This window comes from Lemur catta, chromosome 21 (genome assembly GCF_020740605.2).
Source record: "Lemur catta isolate mLemCat1 chromosome 21, mLemCat1.pri, whole genome shotgun sequence".
Lineage (NCBI taxonomy): Eukaryota > Metazoa > Chordata > Mammalia > Primates > Lemuridae > Lemur > Lemur catta.
The window spans coordinates 15,638,201-15,661,449 of record NC_059148.1 but is presented as its reverse complement, the minus strand read 5'-3'; the positions used below and the strand labels follow the sequence as shown (position 1 = coordinate 15,661,449).

Here is a 23,249-nt window from a genome sequence, read left to right as displayed (position 1 = left end):
GACATAAAGATCAATTTAATGGGCTTTATATTTATGATAGTTTAGCAAGAAACAGGGCAATCTCATTTTAACAATTTACTCAATAATGGCATCAATCTGAAACGAAAGTATGAGACTCCTGTTGGTTAGCATGTAAGATCACCAAAGCAATGGATAAAATTCGTTAGCACTCAGGGAGCTAAATATCTCTGAAGAAATGCTTTCTTCTTCAAAAGAGGTTTTTGTTTTGTTTTGTTTTGTTTGAAACAGAGTCTCACTCTGTTGCCCGGGCTAGAGTACCATGGCGTCAGCCTAGCTCACAGCAACCTCAAACTCCTGGGCTCAAGCAATCCTTCTGCCTCAGCCTCCCAAGTAGCTGGGACTACAAGCATGAGCCACTATGCCCGGCTAATTTTTCTCTATATATTTTTAGCTGTCCATATAATTTCTTTCTATTTTTAGTAGAGACGGGGGTCTCGCTCTTGCTCAGGCTGGTCTCAAACTCCTGAGCTCAAACAATCCGCCCGCCTCGGCCTCCCAGAGTGCTAGGATTACAGGCGTGAGCCACGGCGCCCGGCCCAAAAGAGGTTTTTGATGTGTATAGGAATCTAAAATTTCCTAGCATATCTAGGATTTAAATTACTTTGTCTCAGGGCTAATCATTTCAAAAACTGAGTGTTAAATAAAAACTAGCAACCCCAAATTCTTTGCTGATCCATCACTTAATTTAACTGACAAAAGTTTGCTACTAACTACAATTTTTCTTTCCAGTGGTACTTCCAGGCCCATGCAAACTGTTTTGTTCTACATAACTGCACTAGATTCAGATATACCTCAGAATTCAATTCAAACAATGACCTACATTCAGTAGCATGTGGGCACCTACAAAACATAGAAAAGGGTCCGCATCTACTAATTTCTGATCTTTCAAACTCAATGTGAGGCAAAAAAAAAAAAAAAAGATACCTTTTTTTTTTTAAGACAGAGTCTAGCTTTGTTGCCTGGGCTAGAGTGAGTGCCATGGCATCAGCCTAGCTCACAGCAACCTCAAACTCCTGGGCTTAAGCGATCGTCCTGCCTCAGCCTCTCGAGTAGCTGGGACTACAGGCATGTGCCACCACGCCCGGCTAATTTTTTCTATATATATTTTAGTTTGCCAGATAATTTCTTTTCTATTTTTTAGTAGAGATGGGGGTCTCGCTCTTGCTCAGGCTGGTCTCGAACTCCTGAGCTCAGAAGATCCATCTGCCTCGGCCTCCCAGAGTGCTAGGACTAGAGGCGTGAGACACCGCACCCGGCCCCTATTTTTAATAAGTAGCAAATTTATGGTTATTTATGATAAAGAATTAAATACAAGGAAATGTTTATTATTCCTTAATACAAAGTTCTGTTAGATTCTAAGAGACATACTATTTACCAAAAAATTACAAAAATGAAGAGCTGCAAATAGTATAGGGGAGAAGTCAAGGTCCTTGCTTATAATAATTGTAACACCCAACATATACTGAGCACTCTTCTAAACTGCTTCACCATTGATTAGTCATTAATCTTACAACAATCTTACAAGGTAGGTAATATTATTTTCCTTATTTTATAAAGAGGGAAACTAAAGGGCATAGAGATTAGGTAACTTGCTAAACCATAAAGCTAGCTAATAAATAATTTACTGATACAAGTTTAAACCACATAAGAAATTAAGCAGGAATAGCACACATAAGGCAAATTCAAAAACAAAAGGGCCAATGTGAAACCACTCAATCTCAAAAAGGCAGAAAAGCGGCACAAATTTAAAAACAAATTTTTTTTTTTCCTCTCAGTGCAATGAAACCAGGTTCATATCACTGGCAGTGACAGGAACAATCTATATTCTTAAATTATACAAAAATATCAAAAAGTAACATTTTTCTTAAAGAAACGCACTTTTAACTTTTGAGAAGCACATTCTGGAGAAAGCTTATATAAAATAAATGATGGCACTTTGAAAACTAACTTTTCATTCCTAAAAATTATGCTTGACAGAATATAGCAAATAGCTAACAGCAAGCCTCCATAATATTCTATAATAAAGTATGATTATGTTTAGCATTTTTTATTGAGAAACAGTTCTAAAATAAAATGGGTCAATCTATCACTGTGGTAATATTCACTTAGCCTTATCTCTGAAAAATATTTTCAGATTATTTAGGTGTTTTCTTATCTCTGAGACAAACTTCAACAACATGAAAAGCCATACTCCTGCTATTTCTACACAGGGGCAAAAGTTAAGTGATCTTTGTAATGATTAGAGATTAATTTGCCATGTAGAAAAACTTATGGCTATGAAATTGGATTTAGAAATGGAGCTGCAATCAATCACTCTAATCCACAAAAACAATCAGTATCTACTTCACAGTTCTGAAGCAAGTCCACTTTCATACTATTTTTTACTCCTAAAATGTGCAATGCTAGTAAGCAAAGGGTCTTCTCCTCAAAACTGATCTGATTCTGGTCTTGCTTTGGTTTCTTCTGGTCTTTTCAAGTAGACAGTAGCTACAGTGTCCGACACGAACATGATACTTGTGCTTACTACTGAGCTAAGTATATTCCCTTAGCTCTAGAAAACTGATACGGCGAGCTTCTTGAGTTAACCCTTAGTCACTACAAGCCTATTCTCATCCAGGCAGAGGGAAGGAAACAGCACTGCAGTCACACAAAGGTCACCATCATTGTGAATCCTCAGTGTGTTCCCCACCCCCAAGTTTTACAAGATTGTTAGGCAAAAAAAATCTTACTTGCATCCTATATGGAAGTTTCTACCTATGTACCATTATTCCCAGGAGGTACAAGCAAGATGTCATCTTCATTTCTTGGCTGCCTTTTACTGATGTAATCATAGCATGAAGCTTTGAAATATGATCCTGAGGTAGGTCACTCCCTTCAAAGTGTCTATCATTACTCCTTAGTGAGTCAGCTTCTGGACTGCTGCCAGTGTGCTTTCTGTTTGGTTTATCATGAAACCATATTCCTGTAGACTTGGCATGGTGGCCAAACCACCGCATTTCAAAAGACTCCCTCAAAGTATTTATCAAAGAAAGGATACAGATACATATCTAAGCAAGCTACTCAGTTGTTTCAGTAGAGAGGATGAATAAAACAAGGGGGGGGTTAAGTAATCATGTTTAAAGATTCTCTTATGTACAGCACAAGTGTCGAAAATTGTCCTAATGATGTCGGGTAGATTTTATGTAACTGGGTTCATTTAAAACATTTTATGCCCTTGAGGAGGGAAAAGTCATCTTAACTTTTCTGTATCAGGTAAGAACTTTGAAGTTAATAGAAGCTTGAGACACTCCAGAAATCTCTTAAGGTCCATCAAATATCACTAAAGAAGAAAAACATCTACTTTATTGTACCATTTTAGTGAAATCCATTACTAAAAAATTTTGTAATTCTTAGAGTTTGGCAAGTGAAACAATGTCAGGAATGGGGGAGAGGTGAATATAGGGCAACCGAAGTAGTTCCACAGAGTAGCAATGGGGAAGCTCCCAGCTCTGAATAAAATAGATGATAATTATGCTTTCAGGGTATACAAAGTAAGATAAATAAATACTCGTATATGGTATTGGTCTCTTGAGAAGACACTAATGTTTTTCCTATAAATTTTAAAAACAAGCTAGGTGCAGTGGCACACACCTGTAGTCCCAGCTACTCCAGAGGCTGAGGCAGAAGGATCACTTCACCCTCACCAGCAAGACCCCAACTCAAAAACAAAATAACCTGGCATGTGAGCAAATGTTCAGGATGAATCAGAGCTTGTTTCTGGTTTTTCAGCAGATATATAATGATTTTGAAAAAAACTAATAATATATTCAGATTAACAGGTTTAGGAAATTTACCAAAATTTAAAATATGCTTATGAAGTTTTTAGTGCACAAGTTTAAAATATGCACCAAAACCCATAAACACTGCTTTAAAGGGGAAAGCCATACAAATACAATAATAAAAGATACAAGTTCAAAAACACTGAATACATAAAATATAACTCCATATAGCAGCTATTATGTTAAAGGCAAGATATTCACTAACAAGTAAATTCAACCAACTTGCATTTAATTTAGAATACTTGGAAGAGCATTATCTTACACCAAGGAAGTACTTTATCCAAACAGGACCCAAGCACCAAATGGTATAACCCTCTTAACTTATATTTCAGAATTCCCTATGCCTTAAGAGTATACATATGAAATTTTAAACAGATAGATCCCCCTTTTATTTATACAATTGACCTTTGAACAACATAAGTCTCAACTGCACGGGTCCACTTACACCAGGATTTTTTTTTCAACCAAAAAAGAATTGAAAATACAGTATTTGAGGGATAAGATACCCACATATAGGGAGGGCCAACTTTTCACAGAGGCGAGTTCCAGATGCCTGACTGAGGGACTCGAGTATGTGTGGATTTTGGCATATGTGGTGGTCCTGGAGCCAACCTCCACATATACCGAGGAACTACTGTAAGATATGTGCTTTCTGTATCATTCTCTGCATAACCACTAAAAATGGAAAATGTATGATAAGCTTCTTACTCCATTCTGATGTAAGAAACAGCTCTAAGAATCATAAGTAATAGAGGGCACCAAGCTGGTGCTATTTAAATCTTGGTACAATGTAAACTTTCCTATGTCATCTGTGATGATGATTAAAAAGTTTTCCTCCAGCACTGGTCCTCCTTCTCAACCCTGTCCCTAAAGCTCCAACTGCCTAATACACTTGTACTTTATTGTCCAATTGCTTCCATGTTTAAAGCCAAACACACACACACACACACACACACACACACACACACACACACACGCATCCCAAAACTGTTCATCTTCCTGCCAAAGTCAACACCCCTTTGCTACCTATTGTATCATCTTTGAATAGTCTTACTTCTTGCATTTACCATCTTTCAACTGTTTAAGACTGATCCTTAGAAGAAAAACGGTGTGTTATCATTGTGTTATCACTGTAGTAACAGTAGGAACAACCACAACTAGCAAATATGGAGTGCTTATTATTGGTTAGCTACCATTATATAGCACTTGCTGAATCCTCACAAGAGCCCTAAGAGGTACTGTTATCTCCATTTTAAAAAGGAGAGACAGAGAAGTTAAGGAAATTGCCCAAGATGACAGGAAGGTAAGCAGTAAAACCACAATTCAAACCCAAGTCTGAGCTCTTATACCAAACTGCAATAGTGGAGACAGCATCTAACTTCATGTCTGGATTCAAGCACTAGTTTGGCTACTCCCTAGCAGCACAACCTCAGAAAAATGCTGACAGCTATGAAACACAATTTACTCACCTGTAAAGTGGGAGTAATAAATAGCCTTCCCTGCCTACTTCACAAGGTAGCAATGTAAGATTAAGTGTGCAATTGGTACAGCTAATTAAAATTCTACTGGTATTACTAGTCTCACAGTTGCTACCACCATATTCTGGCAACCTTATCGTGGAATTCTAGAGCTGGATCACCAACACTGTAGTTTCAGGAAAAGTAAAGAGCCAAAAGTCTTGTCCACCTCAAGCAATCATATATAGAAGATCAACTGTTAATCTGCAATCCCCACTACTGGCAAGACTGGGCATCTCTGGGTAGGTATTTCAAAGTGAAACAGCCAGAAACAATGATAACCTACAAATGAGATACCCATTTCACGAAATGACCGTATTTAGTATCCCTTGGTTCCAAACACAACATTCAGTTTTCTGAATATTTTAACTCAGAAGAAATGTATCATACATTCCTGAGAAAAGCTCTGTAGCTCCGCATACATAGGACCTCAATTATACGATATATCTGAATTTGAAGGGCTTAAACTAAGATTATAGACTACACACACACAAAAAAAAAAACATAAAAACCCACTACTATTCTCTAAAATGACAAACCACCTAGGGTGTCTGTAGTCCTCTTTCACGGTCAGAATTGGAATCTCAAAACATTAACTTGCAAAAATTGCCTGCAAACTCTTTTCCAAGGTAAGAAGTTCCCGTCTCTTTACCTTGGCCTCACATTGCTGCAAAAGAAAGTTCACTACATAGGAACAAAAATGATAATTTATTCAAGTAGCTATGCAACCTAAGTTTTATGTCTTGTTCACATGAAACTCTGGTTATCAATATTAATACCTCCACACATCCTGAGGGAGGGGAGGAAAGGAAAAGGGAACTTTGTAGTGCTAGAATTTTTTCCAAATATGTTTTACTTATAGACTTTGATAACGAATTACATAACCATTCTACTACTTAGAGGAACAAAAGAAAGTCAGAGACTTGTAATTTAAAAGCTACTAAGAACACAAAATATGACATTATGCACTAAGGAGTTTTATATATAAATTTATCCATTAAATAAGTATATATGCCTACTTGTTTTTTTTTTAATTCTTAATGATTTACAACTTACGCTACAAGATTATTTATATAAACACATTATTCTCATTCCAAAGTGGGCTTTTTTTAGGGATGAAGTTTACGAAGCAATTTAAAATGTTCTGTGAAAATTACCAGCTTTTCAGGTTCTGCAGTAAAGTTATAAAAGCTCTAGGCATCATATTTTTTAAAACCATTAAAAAAAAACACATAGGCACATGCACATGTGTGCAAGTATGCGCACATGAATGCTTTTATAGCAGTTTTATTTGTAATTTACCAAAAACTAGAAACAACCCAAATGAGCTGGGGAATGAAGAAAGAAACTGTGGTCTATCCATATAACAGAATGCTACTCAGCACAAAAATTACTGATATACAAAACATGAATTAATCACAAAATGCATTAAATAAGATGCCAGTCTCAAAAGGCTTCATACTGAGCTGGCAGAAGGATAGCTTGAGCCCAGGAGTTCAAAGCCATCCTGGGCAACATAGAGAGATCCTGTATCTTTAAAAAAAAAAAAAAAAGAAAAAGGCTACATACTGCATGATTCCATTTATATATAATTATAAAAAAAGATAAAATAATAGACAAAACAGATCAGCGGTTGCCAGAGACCAGAAATAAGAGAATGAGCTTTCTACATTAAGGGCAATGAGGAAATTTTTTGAGAAACTATTCTATATCTTGATCATAGTGGTGGTTGCACAAAACTTCCAAAACTATCAGAGCCATACCCCAAAAGGGTGAGTTTTACTGTACGTAATTATACCTTAGTGGAAAAAAAAAATTTAACCATATATATGGCAGAATCTTAATTACTGCTCTAATACCAAGACCAGATAGATGCTGCTTCACACAATTAACTGCCATGTGAACTGTATTTAACTCACACTAGTTTTGAGCCCTGGGCCTCGTGAAACCTATGTAACTCACACATCTCTTCACCTTCCGAGCCAAGAGAACTATCTTTCAAGTTGCATATAACTCATGCACAGAAAACAATTATAAATAACAAATTTTTCATTAAATTACAAAGTATTGTTTTGTTTTCGAGGTTTTTATTCTATTTTCATAATAAAACACAATGGCCCCAAGGAAAAAAATTTTTTTTCTGGTGTGGCAGTCAATGTGTTAAACTGAAACAACACTAAACCTCTGTCTGTTCTGCCTCCAAATTTGAAAACTCCCTTCCATTAACATTTTGCCTAAAAATCTAAACAATATTTGTAAATTAGTCACAGATTCCCTTAGGATTAAAAAATAAATATATTTTTAAAAGAAAACTACCGAGTGCTTATGCATCCTAGCAGTTTTGGAAGAAAATGAGCTTTGTCCAGAAGGGAATAAAACCCAATAAATATTAGCACCAATTTTCTCCAGAATCATGATGGCCAAAACAAATGAGGCTCCTCTCTAAATTCTGGTTCAAAAAACCAAATTTTTACTTCAAAAAACCTCCAAGAGATGATTATAAGATCTTAATATAGGCCTGAAAATCTTTTCAGTTTCACATAACTAGGCAGTATAGCAAAATGGTTAGTTAAGAGCTCAAGCTCCAGAACTTAACCCACCTGAGCAAGTTATTTAACCTCATTTTGCCTCAATTTCCTCATCTGTAAAATTGGAATAATTGTAACTACCTCTGGGAATACTCCTAGAGGAATACTCCTAAGTAAGCCTCAGTAAGTATTAACCTAATATAAACAAATGATAATAATCACTAGCTATGTAGCCTTCATTTCACCTTTGTTCACCACAATTCTGCCCTATAAGGTAAGTGGCCTAAATTAAGACCTACCTAGTAACACTATTCTATATTCCTATGACTTTACCCTGAATTGCACCTAGTCACATTGCAAAAAAAGGTTAAATATTATCCCAGTTGTGTAGAAAAACCTAAGGCCTGAATAAGTTAAATGACTTACCCAAAGACACAGTAATGTCAAGGCAGAGCCAAGATTAGGATCTGGTGTTTTGAGATTCCTTAAAACTTTGTTCCCAGGCCAGGCGTCAGGTGGTTCACATCTGTAAATCCTAGCACCCTGGGAGGCCAAGGCGGGAGGATCGCTCGAGGTCAGGACTTCAAGACCAGCCTGAGCAAGAGCAAGACCCTGTCTCTACTAAAAAATAGAAAGAAATTAACCAGACAACTAAAAATATATAGAAAAAATTAGCCGAGCATGGTGGCACATGCCTGTCGTCTCAGCTACTCAGGAGGCTGAGGCAGAAGGATCACTTGAGCCCAGTAGTCTGAGTTGCTGTGAGCTAGGCTGATGCCACAGCACTCTAGCCAGGGCAACAGAGTGAGACTCTGTCTCAAAAAAAAAAAAAAGCCCTCCAATTTAATCATTTTTCAAATTCATTAACCTATACATTTGTTTTATGCACTCTTCTGTATGTTTGTTTTATAACATAATAAAGGTAAAATATGTTTTATTATTAAGTGTTTTCAAATACGAATAGAAGTAGTAGAGAAGGTATAGCAAAAGCTAAAAGAGAAATTTAGCAGATTGTGTTGTTTAAAATTTTGTGAGGGGGGCTAAAGTTTTTAAAGTATCATATACATACAAAGTGCATGTCTTAAGCACACAACTCAACGATTCTCATAAACTAAACATTTACTTGGGAGGCTGAGGCAGGAGGATCCCTTGAGCCCAGGAGTTTGAGGTTGCTGTGAGCTAGGATCCCTTGAGCCCAGGAGTTTGAGGTTGCTGTGAGCTAGGCTGATGCCATGGCACTCTAGCCCGGGCAACAGAGTGAGACTCTGTCTCAAAAAAATAAATAAATAAATAAATAAGCCATTCTTCTTCTGAGTTCCATTCCGATCTATTAGTGTTGTCTGTTTTTTAAACTTTATAAAAATGGAGTCACAAAGTATGTTCTCAAGTGCATGGGTTCTTTCATGAACACTTCAATTTTTCTTCTTGCAAACAAAATAGGTAAGCCAGAGAGTAAGAAAAGTTCTATCAGCCGGGCGCGGTGGCTCACGCCTGTAATCCTAGCACTCTGGGAGGCCGAGGCGGGTGGATCGCTCGAGGTCAGGAGTTCAAGACCAGCCTGAGCAAGAGTGAGACCCCCGTCTCTACTAAAAATAGAAATAAATTATCTGGCCAACTAAAATATATATAGAAAAAAAAAATTAGCCGGGCATGGTGGCGCATGCCTGTAGTCCCAGCTACTCGGGAGGCTGAGGCAGTAGGATCACTTAAGCCCAGGAGTTTGAGGTTGCTGTGAGCTAGGCTGACGCCACGGCACTCACTCTAGCCCGGGCAACAGAGTGAGACTCTGTCTCAAAAAAAAAAAAAGAAAAGTTCAAGCAATAAAATATCTAAGATATTAATTTATATGAAGGCAAGTATAGCTGGCAATTCCTCTCTCTGCAACGAGATTACTAAGACAAATTTTCCAAGTTACTTTTAGTTGGAGAAAATAAAGACCAAAAATGTTTCAAAAAATATATTATTCTTTCATCAGTAAAACCTGAATAACTGTTTTTTTTAAAGGCAAGACAGCAAGAAAAAAAGGGTAGAGAAGTCATGAAGAAATTTCAGACCACAATTCTCTTAAAGCTACATTCTTTAGATTTTGCCCTTATAATATAGAAGAGTTGTCAATCAATTATAGCCAACACTAAACATCAAAAAAAGTAAAAATGTGAATATCTGAAAAACTAGAACACATAATTCCAATAGCATTTAGATAGCACTGCAACAAAATTTTTAAAGAACTAAATGCTTCTACTTTATCCTGTGATCTCCTACTGCTAACCTACATCGTTTCATTTTAAAAGTCTCTATAATCACCACTGTCCAATGGCTACATGGTAGCCATTAGCAACAAGTGACTATTTAAACTTAATTAAAATTAAATGAAATTTTTAAATTTAGTCCTTGGTTGTACTAGCCAAATTTCAAGTTCTCAATATGTACTAGACAGCACAGATATCAAATAGAACACTGGTTCCATATTATGTGGTTTCATCTCCTACTCACTCCTTAGCCCCTTACAGCCTATTCTGCTAAAACTAATCTAAGAAAATTATGACCAATGACTAATATGGATCACCAAATCCAATTATTTCCTTAGCTCTCATCTTCCTTGATCTCACTCAAACTCAGTTAATTATCACTCATTTGGAAAGCCTCTCTTCTCCTTGGCCTCCTATATACCTCATTAGCTGACTTTAAGCCTTATTTTAATTCTGTCTTCTCCCACCCCCCTAAATGTGGTCCTCAATCTGCTCTTCTAGGTTCAAGATCTAATCCAGAATAGGCCTACCTTTCTTCTTACTTCAAATTCTCTATCTCCAAGCTCCTGCAGGACATTTTTATTTGGACATCCCCTGGCCTCAATGTTAAATATATGAAGGGCTTCATTTTGGTCCTTTTCCAAAATCAACTCCTCCTTCAAATTCCCACATTTCTGTACTATCGTTATTCTCCTAGACCCAAAATCCATCAACTTTGAATCACTGGTCCTAACCAACCATTCAATTAGTCACAAACATTTGTGTATTTCCTTTTTAAGGTGTCAACTAACAATGTTCCACCTTAATTCAGCCACGTGAATTACCATTTTGCCACCACCTTAATTTTTTCCCATCACCTTAATTGAGGTCCTTATTACCTAATTCTAAGTACAAGTTGTTCACTGCTTTACAGTCTTTGCCTGCTCCCACTTCTGCACACTGCCACCAGATCCATCTTCCCCAACGCTGTCTTTCATATCAAAAGCTGAAAAGAGCTCAGTACAGACAGTAAAAGAAAATTCCAACACTTTAATGATTTGATTCCAACAATCTAGAGCAGACACACTTTATAAACTTACCTTTAACTACCTTCTATTTTGTGCTAGCAAAACTAAAACTGTTCCCCAAACACAATTTTGTGTGCCTTATCTATATAAGCCTGGAACTCCTCCTAGTCCCTCCTGTACAATTTTAATATATTAGTTGCTTTATATTATGAAGCTATCCATCTCAGCACCCCTTATGTAGTACCCATTTTGAATAGACGTAAGTGAGCAGATCAGGAATAAGAAAGTTACAAATAAATATACCGGCTTAGCTTTAATACAAAAGCCTCAATATTTATTGCATGCAATTCTATTCCCCAGGAATTTATTCTGCAGAATTATTTCTGTAAAAATAATCCCACGATTGTTCAAAAGAACAAATGCAATAATGTCCCTCACAGACAGCACTTTTTCTGATAAAAAAAAAAAAAAAGATACCCAAAAAACCCTAGATCCATCAGTAAGAGACAAGGTAAATAACTGTAGAGGTAAAAAGTTCTTTTAAAAAAAAAACACACAGTCCTTAAAAACTAGATAAATCTATATTTTGTGATAGGGTAAATCACCTGTAATATACTATTATTAATGGGAGAAAAAAGCTAATTATAGAACTATATATATATATATATATATATATATATATATAGTTTAATCCTACTTAAGCAAAAATTTTTACATTTACATATTCATTGAAAACCTGTGTTGTATGAAAGGAGAGTAGGTTAGCACTCCCCTTGACAAGGATGGAAGAGGCTCTCGGGATAAATATAAAAAAAAAAAAAAGAAAGAAAGAAAGAAAGAAAATAACTATCAATAGAGGACTAAAATTGTGTTCTATTCATATAACTGAATAATACTACACAGCTATTAAAATAAATGAAGTAAACATACATGCATCAACATAAATAAATCTCAAGTTTTTCATATGTATTTGAAACACAACAATACTACATGTTAAATATATACAGATATTTATAGAAAGAATACAAGAGCATGGGCTAGGAAATATACATATCAATCGCTGCATAAGGAAATAGGCTCTAGGAGGAAGGCAAGAAGGACTCCAACTGCATTGATATTTTACTTTTTAAAAACAAATATAAATATACCTTTCGAGGCAAATCCGAAAAGATGTGTACATCTACTAAATATATTAAATAAGGATCTAGAATAATGTAAGGGCAGATAATTACAAATGTCTTAACCCAGAAATCTAACCTTTTTGAATGTTCCTCATTCACAGAAGTGTTAAAGCACTACAAATGTGCAGTAAACATCAAAAGCTCACAAGCTCTAATTACTTAAACCCTAAAGGATACATTACATAGATTTTCCTAAAACATCACCAGATGAGTATGTAAACTTACAGTGGCTCAACTCCCAGCTATATATTATCCCCAAAACTCCAATGAGCCTATACTATCATAATAAAAACAATTTGCCTAAGTATCTTCCAATTCATATCACATGTACAAAATCTGTACAACATCTGAGTTGCTATAACCTCACTTGATATTTAAAAGTCACACATAGGCTACAGAACTTGCTCAAGACCACATGGTAAGTAGCAAGAGAACTGGAGTCCCATGACTTTGGTTTGCTTGTTTGTTTTCTTTTGGCCATGGTAGTACCAAAGGGAGTCCTGAGTTTACAAAGTTCATAGAATCTAATTTTTTTTAAAAGTATCATTCATAATTCTCAATCAACTCATTAGGAAGAGAAAAACTACTTGGAAGCCCTCTTGTGTTTAATTATGATTAAAGCCCAGACTATGTTAAGTCATAGTGGAGTTTACAATGAGAAAGTTCAAATCAGCTTGCCTGCTCCATTCTTCCCATACCACTTCCTACAGCTGCCACTCTGGTTACGAACTGACACCAGTTAACCATCCACTTTCTCACTGGTGACTGAAACAACTCTGATATTCTTCAACAGGTGAATGGTTAAACGAACTGTGGTATAGTCACCCCATGGAATACTACTCAGCAATAAAAAGGAACAAATTATTGACAGATGCAATAACTTGCAAAGATCTCAAGAAAATTGTGCTGAACAAAAAGGCCAATCTCAAAGGGTATAAATTCTTTTATATAACATTCTTTAAATAACAAAATCATATAGATGGAGAATAGGTTCTTGCTTGCCAGTGGTTAGTGATAAGGGGGTGTATAGTGGGTGAGTGCAAATACCAAGAGGTAACATGAGGGAAATCTATCTCTGTGGTGATGGAACAGTTCTGCATCTCAATCATGTTGATGATTATACAAATCTACACAAATGATAAAACTGTATAAAATGATACACACACAAACAGAGCATATGTAAAACTGGTGAAATCTGAATAAGCTCTGTGGATTGTACCAATGTCAGTTTCCCAGTTGTGTAAGATGTAACATCATAAAATCAGATGAAGGGTCACAGGACCCCTCTGCACATTTTGTTGCAACTTCCTGTGAAACTAAAATTATTTCAAAATAAAGTTTTTTTTAAAAAAAAGACTTTTAAAATAGCAGTTTTTCCAAATTATAAAAATAACACATGCTCATTATAGAAAACTAGGAAACTATAAAAGAATAGGTAGCAAAAAAGTCTCATTATCCCACCATACAGAAATTAATCACTACTAATATTTCCATTCATGTCCTTCCAGGGTCTCTGCTATGTAAAAGTTATTAGTTCATTCACCAAACAGGATTTTAAGTACTTCAGAACAAAAGAGAAATAGCACACTAGTTCTTTGGAAGATTTCAGTGTTTTCTAAGTCAGTCAAACCCATGTGTACAGGGAAGTAGAAGAACACAGGTGGCCCAGGAGAGGTGGCTCACGCCTGTAATCCTAGCACTCTGGGAGGCCGAGGTGGGAAGACCTCTTGAGGACAGGAGTTCAAGATCAGCCAGAGTAAGAGCAAGATCCCATCTCCACTAAAAATATAAAAAATTAGCCAGGCGTGGTGGAGCATACCTGTAGTCCCAGCTACTCGGGAGGCTCAGGCAGAAGTTTGAGGTTGCTATGAGTTAGGCTGACGCCATGGCACTCTACACTGGGTAACAGAGCAACACTCTGTCTCAAAAAATAAAAAATAAATAAATTTAAAAATTTTTAAAAAAGAGAATGACACAGGTGTGGGAATCTTACTTGCTCCTTTTCATTCACCCCCAGCAAACCATGGAGACCATGTTTTGAGAGCCATTATATACACAAAGACCAATTAACAAGTATGTTTCCTTTCTAAATAGCAGCCTACACTACATAAATAATACACACATATACATATATAGTCTTGCCAGTAAGAGTGATACACACAGTAAAAGGAATTACATTAAGACTTTTTTGTCACCTGGAAAATATCTTAAGAGAAAGTAAAGGGATGTCTGAAAGGTTGATCTAAAATTAATGACCTCTCCCACAAAAATATTTTGTGTGTATATCAGACTGAAGGAACAATCTACAGAAAATTTAAGCGTTGGTTTTACACTATAACTTATTTACATGTGTAAATAAATATTTAATAGTTTAAACAGTTAGTCTATAAATATTGATACCTTTACTCTGTACGAGGCAGTGTATTAGGTGCTAGAGACTGAGGGAGAGAAAAGCCACCCGTCCTTACTTCTGCAGCACTCTCAGTCTATCTCTTTAAATATGATGTCAAACACTAGGCATGTGGCCTCAAGCAAGTCACAACAGCCCTAATTAAATGATGGTCTCAAATCCATGTGATGATCTAAGATATATCTGAAAGTACCTTATAAATTGTGTTACCTAAGGTAAAAGGGGATACCTGGCCTTTTGTCCAAAACACTGTATATAGCAATCACCTTCAATATAAATTCTCTCATTTCTTTTACTGGCAAAAAATAATCACTCAAAATGCTTAATATAATCTCTTTTCAGGATCTCTAAGATTTTAATATTATCTTGCTGTAACAATGACCCATATGAAATAACTGACAGTAAGTTCCCCATGATAAGGGGAGACAGGCTCATTTTTTCTAGTACAAAAAGCTACCAATAAGGTTAACCCCAGCATGGTTACTCATGCCACGGAGGAGGGAGGATCACTTGAGACCAGGAGTTCCAAGACCAGCCTGAGCAACACAGCTCGCAGCAGTAACACTTGAGCTCAGGAGTTCCATACTGCAGTGAGCGATGATTGCGCCACTGCACTCCAGCCTGGGGACAAAGTGAGACCCTATCTCAAAAAAAAAAAGAAAGAGAAAAGAAACACACTGTTTACTGATTTCATAACTTAAGGGGGGTGGGCAGCCACAAGTAAAAAGTAATTTATTCAAACTCAAGAAAAAAGTTATCTTTTAATCTAAGAATTATCACGGAAAGTTTCAGCCCAAGAAAACATTCCTAAAATGTTACAGGCTCAGGCTCTTCCAAATGGAGTTAGAGTGACAGGTTAATTGTGGTACTTTGCAAGCAAAGGAAAGCAAGTAGCAATTATTCATCCCTTCACTCAGTCCCTAAGACTTAAGCTCTTAAAAAACAGGATATATATTATAACAAAACTGCTTTCTGTAAAGCATGAATTTTTTTAAATATACTCTACACAATATCAATTCTTCATATCTAAGAGTAGGAGACTATTTAGATTGTTTCCTATGATTTGTCCTTTTCAAATTCTGCCACCTCAACAATGACAAAAAGTATCAAATTGATGCTTTAAATTCATATTTGCCAGTATTGCACATGACTCCCAAGAGCACCGGACATTTAAAACACTATCATAATCCAACAAAACTGGACCATTTGCAAAACTAGTGAAATGCCCAAAAACAATATTCCATAAATGCCCAATATTAAATCTTAAGAATCTAAAGCAGTGTGGTATCCAAAGCAGATTATAATACACCTCAAAGAATATCCCAGATGTTCCACTGCAATAAAAGAGAAAATTTCTGAATTTTATGTTTACTTTTTACCCTTATTAATAACTTTTTGGTCTGTATTTCATAAAATACCCAATAAGCAGTTACTATATGTAGAGTATTTGTAATTTAAATACCTAAAGATTGAGGATTAATGCTCAATTTTTTTTAAAAGATAGGGCCCAGTTATGTTGCCTGGGCTGGAGTGCAGCAGCTATTCACAGACACGATCACTGCACACTACAGCCTCAAACTACTGGCCTCAAGCATCCTCCTCCCTCAGCCTCCTGAATAGCTGGGACTACAGGACCATGCCACTGCACCTGGCCTAATGCTCAAAATTTTTTACTGATGGGGTGAGCAACCAAAAAGTTTAAAGACCTAAAGCATTCCTTTGTCATTGAACTTTCATTTTTACCAGCCCCTCCATAGAGTTAAGTTGTAGAGGTAAGTTCCAATGCTGAAAAAAGAACAAAAGAAAAACTATTTCTAACTATTTTAAATTCCCAAGAAGCTAAAGATGGTAAATCAGAAGCAAGAATTTATGGAATTTGACACTAATATGCTATCGATGGGAGTTTAAAATAGATATTCTATCTACAAATTACCTTGAGTATATCCAAATTTAACACATATCCTTTGATCTGACATGCCCATTCTTAAGAATTTATCCTAAGGAAATAACAGCACAATTGTATAAAAATGTCCAAACAAGTCCATCACAGCACTGTTTTAAGACAAAAATTTGTCATGTCCATTAACAGGGAATTGCTATAAACGATGATGCATCCATATTACAGAACACTAAAAACGCATTAACAGAAAATCAATTTCACACGGAAAGTTGCTCTTTAAGTATTTCAATAAATAATGTATTTAAATGCTGGGTGCAGTGGCTTGCACCTGTAATCCCAGCTACTCAGAAGGCTGAGGCAGTAGGATAGCTTCAGCCCAGGAGTTCAAGACCAGCCTGGGCAACAGAGCGAAACTCTCATCTCTTTAAAAAATATATATATAATATATATTTACATTATAATTTCAATATATTGATATCAATATATAATATCAACATATTATCAATATATTGATATTGATATGTTATCCATATCTATACAATATTGATATTTATGTTATCCGTATCTATACAATATTGATATTTATATAACATATAAATGTTACATATTTAAATATAATTTTGTTATATATTTATATAATATATAAAATAAATGTGTTCACATATAATAAATATGTTCATATATATAATGCATAACGAAAAAAACACCAAACATTACATCCAAGTGTGATTATAAATCATCTCTACTTTTTTTAGTCTCCTGGGTTGTTTCAAGTGTTTTTTGGTTTGGGGTTTTTTGGGTTTTTTTAATACTGAGTATGTTCTGTAGCTTTCATAATCAGAAATAATTTCACTTTGAAAATAAAAATGAGATAAAGTTAAAACTCTTTTTTAACTCATTATTATTATTGTCCTGTATCACTTCCAAAACTCCTTATAAACACTCTGCTTTCCCACGTGGTTTGTGAAATCAGTCTAAATACTTAACAATTATATATTTGGTTTACCCTATAAAAAGATGATAGGCATGGAAGAAATAACAACCCTACTTCAAGCTAACCATCTTGTCTTTATACCAATTCTTTCCAATTATGTCAGAATTTATCAATATACTTATAATTTCCTTACATTTTACCAAATTATCACTCTATGAATAATTCACAGAACCAAATGAATTTCTATTTCTCTTCTGCAACTAAATTACAAAAGCATTAGCTACTAAAGAAATTAAATTTAAACTCCAGATAAATGAAATCAGAAAAGCTTGCTACCCTCTCTCATAATAGAATCATGTTGAACACTGTGTGAAGACGCAAATGGGCACATAATAGATCCAAGCCCAGACATATGCAAGATGATGCTCTGTAGTAGTTAGCATCAAGGTAATACCTCTGTGGTTACCAAATATTCCATCTTAAGGGAAAAGAGTACTTAAGAATATTAGCATAAGTTTATGTGTCTTATTCATTAAATCAACAACTTATAACAAAGCTAGGAGGTATTTCACTATTAGCAGAATAGCTTTAAGGTAATCCGACTTCACAATTTTCTTCTTTTTCATTTGTTTTATGACTTACTATCTTACAGACATTCTACCTGCATTGCCTAGGTACCACGATCCTAAACAATGGCTTTCAAAGTTTTACCACAACCCATAAGAAAAAATGCATTTTAAATTGCAACCAAGTACACATAAACATATTTTTAAAAAGAAACAAAAGTTTCCAAAATCAATACTTCCTTTTACCTTATGCAATGTATTGATATATTCTTTTTTTAATATTTTTTTAAATAACCACATTGATTTCATTACTTTATGACAGTGCCACCTGCTATTTAGAAAACACAGCCCAAAAACTTTACATAGAATGTGCTAAGCTCCTCTCTCCTACCACCTTCCACCATGGCTCCAACATAAGAAAATAGGTGAAGTCTAGCAAGTCTATTCCAAAGTATATACCTTGGATAAATGTGAGACATCCCAGGTCCCTCTGAAGTCCCTGCAGCACTGTGACTACTGCTATTGGCAGACAGGATGCAAGTGCTAAACGTTTCTCCAGGCAGAGTACTGAAGCAGATTGCCCTATCACTGACATTAGTGAATTCTGCACTTGACAACATGTATCAGGTTACCACTGCTCCACAAGCCAACCCTTCAAGAAAAAAGAGGATTCTAATACAACCTCCTTACATTTTTACATTGCTTTTCATATATACCATTTCATTTGATCCTCCCTGACAGTCTAGTGAGTTAAGTAGATAGGTTGCTCTTCTTCCTTTTGCTAATGAGAGAACTGGAGCTCAGAGGGGTTATGTTTTGCCAGAAACAAGAGGGGTAATGAAGAACACAACCCAGTCTTGAACCCAAGAATTACCAGTCTACCCACTCTCTTGCTACAATTGTCATTTTTAATATATGATACAGATATGAACTTAAAAGGCATATTAAGCTTCTATATATAACAGTGAAGATGAAAGTATGACACCAGTGGGCATCATAAAATTAAGATTAAAAATAGCTAGGCGGAGGCTGGGCACAGTGGCTCATGCCTGTCTGTAATCCTAGCACTCTGGGAGGCCAAGGCTGGAGGATCACTTGAGACCAGGAATTCAAGATCAGCCTGAGCAACACAGTGAGACCCTGTCTCTAACAAAAACAGAAAAATTAGCTGGGTGCAGTGGTGCGCACCTAGAGTCCCAGCTACTTAGGAGACAAGGCAGGAGGACCTTGTCTTAAAAAATATTAACATAAATAAATAACAATGAGGCCAGGCACAGTGGCTCACACCTGTAATCCTAGCACTCTGGGAGGCCAAGGTGGGAGGATTGCTTGAAGTCAGGAGTTCCAGACTAGCCTGAGCAAGAGCAAGACCCCATCTCTACCAAAAAAAAAAATAACAATAATAATAATTAGCTGGATGTAATGGTGCTTGCCTGTAGTCCCAGCTACTCAGGAGGCTTAGGCAGGAGGATCACTTGAGCCCTGGAGTTTGAGGTCGCAGTGAGCTATGATGATGCCATTGCACTCTAGCTGGGGTGACAGAGTGAGACTCTGTCTCAAAATAAAAAATAATGACATGTTAATATTAATAACTTTGGTAGCCTCTAAAATTTCTGGGAGTCCTAGTTCAATCCAATATGGATTTGATCTTGTAATTTGTCTTAAATCAACATTTCACTGATTATGAAATTACATGTATAAATTCACCACAGAAAACTACAGAAGTGGGTGGTCTGTAAGAAACAACTAGCCACTAAATTGCACAAACTTTCCCCAAACCATTCTTAGTCTTGTGGCTTCACACTAAATTATGAAGTTTCCTATGTGAAACTCGATTTTATTTCAACACTAAGTGAATTACAACAGCATAAGCACGTCGTTTCTGCATACTTGCAACATACATTCAATTTCTAGAGCACTTCTGAACACCATCTAAAATCCATAAGCTGAAAGCAGAACCCAAGACAGAATGTTCTTCGTTTCTTTTAAACAAAAAAGGTTTATCTACCTATATGAGATGAATATCAAATAACATAATTAGAAATTATTAAAGATTTGCAGAATCAAGCTGGAGAAGCTACTTGAGGTCAAAGACTATAGGCCTTTAACTGTATAGATGCAGAAACTGAAGCCCGGAGAAGTTAAGTGACATTCCCAACAGCAATTAATGACACAGATGGAATCAGAATCTGTCTGCCAATTCAGAACTTCCCATTACTCTACACTATCTCTGCATTTAATAAAATGTGCTCTTAAAAAGAAGTCACTAACATCTAAAAAACTTAATTGCATTAAGACTCAAAAACTAGGGGACAGGATAGTGTTCACTGACCGTCTTTAGAAGACGGAATCTCTTAAAAGAATCTCAAAAGTTCCAAACAAGCACTGAAAACTGGCTCTTTAATCCAATGCAAAATACCAAGCAGTTTTTAATACCTAATGCTGATATCAACTACCATAACTGTTCTTCTTCCCATATCAATACTACGCATTTACTTAAAAAATAGCGAGCATAGAACATGCTGAGAACTGTACTAGGGCCATCACGGAACAGACAGACATGGCCTCTGGCTCTTGTAGTGGACAGCTGGGTGCACCTCCCTAAAAATACTACTTTATGATTTGACAGGATATTTACCAAACTCTTTCACTGCCTTACATAACTATAACAATACTTTCTTCCAAACTTAGAACAACGCTCACCATACATGAAACATGAATACTTCCTCTGGTAACTCAGCATTCTACTTTACCACAGAAGGTGTGAAGGTGTTAATCAGAACTATAGCAGATTTTTAAACTGACTTTACCACTCCTCCTGGCCTGGGGCAAATTTCAAGAACTTTTCACAACCCACAGTAAATCTTCCTGGTTCACAACCCTGGTCTCAAATGACTTAACACACCCATCCTACCCTCCACTTTACTAGAAACCTGAGTCATATAGTTTAGGAGCAACCACGATATTGGGATATTGGGAAGCATTTTTAGTGGACCCCTTTGTAAGCCAGAAGCAGCCTCTCCTTCTCTGCTTTTTTCTTCTGGATTCCTCACTATATCTCTGGATGCCAAATATCTCTGGTTAAGCAGCATTTAATTTTATCAAGTATGTTCCTAATGACTTGTGCACAAATAACTTTAACTAGGTAACCACAGACTAAAGAACCTGGCCTGAGCTGAAAAACTAAGATTCTCCTATGTCTTGCCATTAACTACAAGTGGGACTGCACCACTGCACTGGTCACTTGCACTGCTCTGGGTCACCTGAAAGGTAAGGGAGGTAGGTAATCAGAGGCCTTCATAGACAGCCAATTTAAATTCTAGAATTCTCCAAATTTAGTTTAATATCAAATACCATACTGGGTTTACTCAAAACAGTATCATTCTGTAAACTCTTCTACCCACCAAGTCATAGGCCCTACAAGGGAAGACGTTCTTCACGCCATCAATGTCTCTTGCCCTACTGAAACAGCCCTGAATCTGAAAGGCGAAGGTCTGTGTCACCTCTCCATGGACAAATCACAAACATTTTACATCTCCTGTAATTCAACCCAGGCCTCTGATGGCATTATAGTTCACATTATGAGAAACTAAGCTGATCCTCAACTAGAAGAGTATGTGCACTGTTTTTGTGCGTGTGCGATGGTTGGGAAAAAAACAGATTATCAGCTAACAAAGTGGATGTCAATATACTAAAATAGTAAGAATTTAGACCTGGGTCTGGAGAAGACACCTGAAAGTCAATACCTAATAGTAGCCCATGCGCAAACTCACACAAGTGAGATTATCAGACTCCAGAGGAGTGCCTATTAAAGTGGCCATAAAATCTACTGCATAATTTTGAGATAAGTTTTCCAGCCGAAAGTACAACCAACAATATCATCTTATGGGTCCTGAGATGAATACATCAAGCAAAATTTCTATCCGAGAAATAACAATGTAATCTTTTGCAGAGCTGTTTGACCAGTGACCAGTGTTCCCAGAGCTCCCTCAACCGCCCCCGAATCATCATCCTTCCCACCCGAGTAATACCAGGCCAGAAGGATGCCCTGCTGCACAGTCAGGCGGCCACTCCTCCTTCCCACAAGGCCCAGGCCCCGCACCGCTTGCCCCGGGACTCCCATGGCCCCCGACCTCCGGCCTCTTGCCACCGTAGCCCCCCACAGACCCGATCGGGGGCGAAGGGCGCACACCCACCTCCCGGGGATCCGTGGACATCTCCCCCGAGGCTCCTGGCGTAGTGCCCCACACCGTCAGCCCCACCGGCCTGTCCGCGCCAGGTCCGGGAAGGCCGCCGGCGCCCGGGACCCCGCCTCCCCCGCGCCCAGGGTCCGGGCCGAGCCCAGCCTCCGTGGTCCCACTCCCACTCCCTGCGCCTCCCTCTGGCGGCGGCGCGGCCACCCGGGACACCCCTACCCGGGCCCTGCATGCAGTCCCCAATCCCCCGCGGGCCGCCGCCTCCTCAGAGGGTGACAGCCGCCGCGCCGGGGTTGAGGCCGGCCCCTCCTCCAGCCCCTCCTCACACCCCGAGGAGACGGGGCGGGGGTGGGCTTCTTACCGAGCGGCAGGACATGGCGAGGCCCGCCACGGCACGGCCTCCTCCGCCACCCCACGAGGCTCCCAGCCAGGGCCGGCGGGGGGCAGCGCCTGGGCCACTGGACCGTGTCGTCCGGCTGCTTCTCCGCCGCCGCTGCCGCCTTCTCACAACCACAACAACATGGCGGCAGCGGCCACACAGAGCGCGCTCCCGACGCCGAGCCGGGCCGCGAGCGGGGACGCGCGCGCACGCTCAGGCGCTCAGCTGGCGGGTCGGGGAAAAAGGGGGCGGGCCGCTGCGAGTCGGGCAGGGGCGGGTCCTGGGCCGCTGGCCACGCCCCAGGAGGTGGGCGGGGCTGCAGACGAGCCGAATTCTCGTGGCGCGGGAGAGGCCCGCGGAGTACCCCGCAGCCCAGGAAGAAGGGCTAGATGGGAGATGGGCGGAGGAAGAGCGGTGACAAAAAATCAGGAAGAAAAAAACCAAAAGTGGTCCTACAGATTTTTAGGAGGCATCTTTTTCAAGCTCTGTAACCCTGCACAAGACGTGGCTCACTTTATTTACCAGGAAAAACAGAATAATAGT

At 37.9% G+C, this 23,249-nt stretch overlaps 1 protein-coding gene and 1 pseudogene across 4 annotated transcripts in view; one reads left to right on the top strand and one right to left on the bottom strand.

Annotated features, from left to right (window-relative positions):
• MTMR3 (myotubularin related protein 3) overlaps nucleotides 1-22,874 on the bottom strand; it is a 124,252-nt gene extending 101,378 nt beyond the window's left edge. For all 4 annotated transcript variants that reach the window (XM_045534430.1, XM_045534433.1, XM_045534434.1 and 1 more), the window contains exon 1: nucleotides 22,689-22,874. The gene's annotated coding sequence lies outside the window, so the exon portion shown is untranslated. The remainder of the gene's footprint in view (nucleotides 1-22,688) is intronic.
• LOC123626332 lies at nucleotides 11,879-11,936 on the top strand (annotated as a pseudogene).
• Nucleotides 22,875-23,249: the final 375 nt, after the last annotated feature.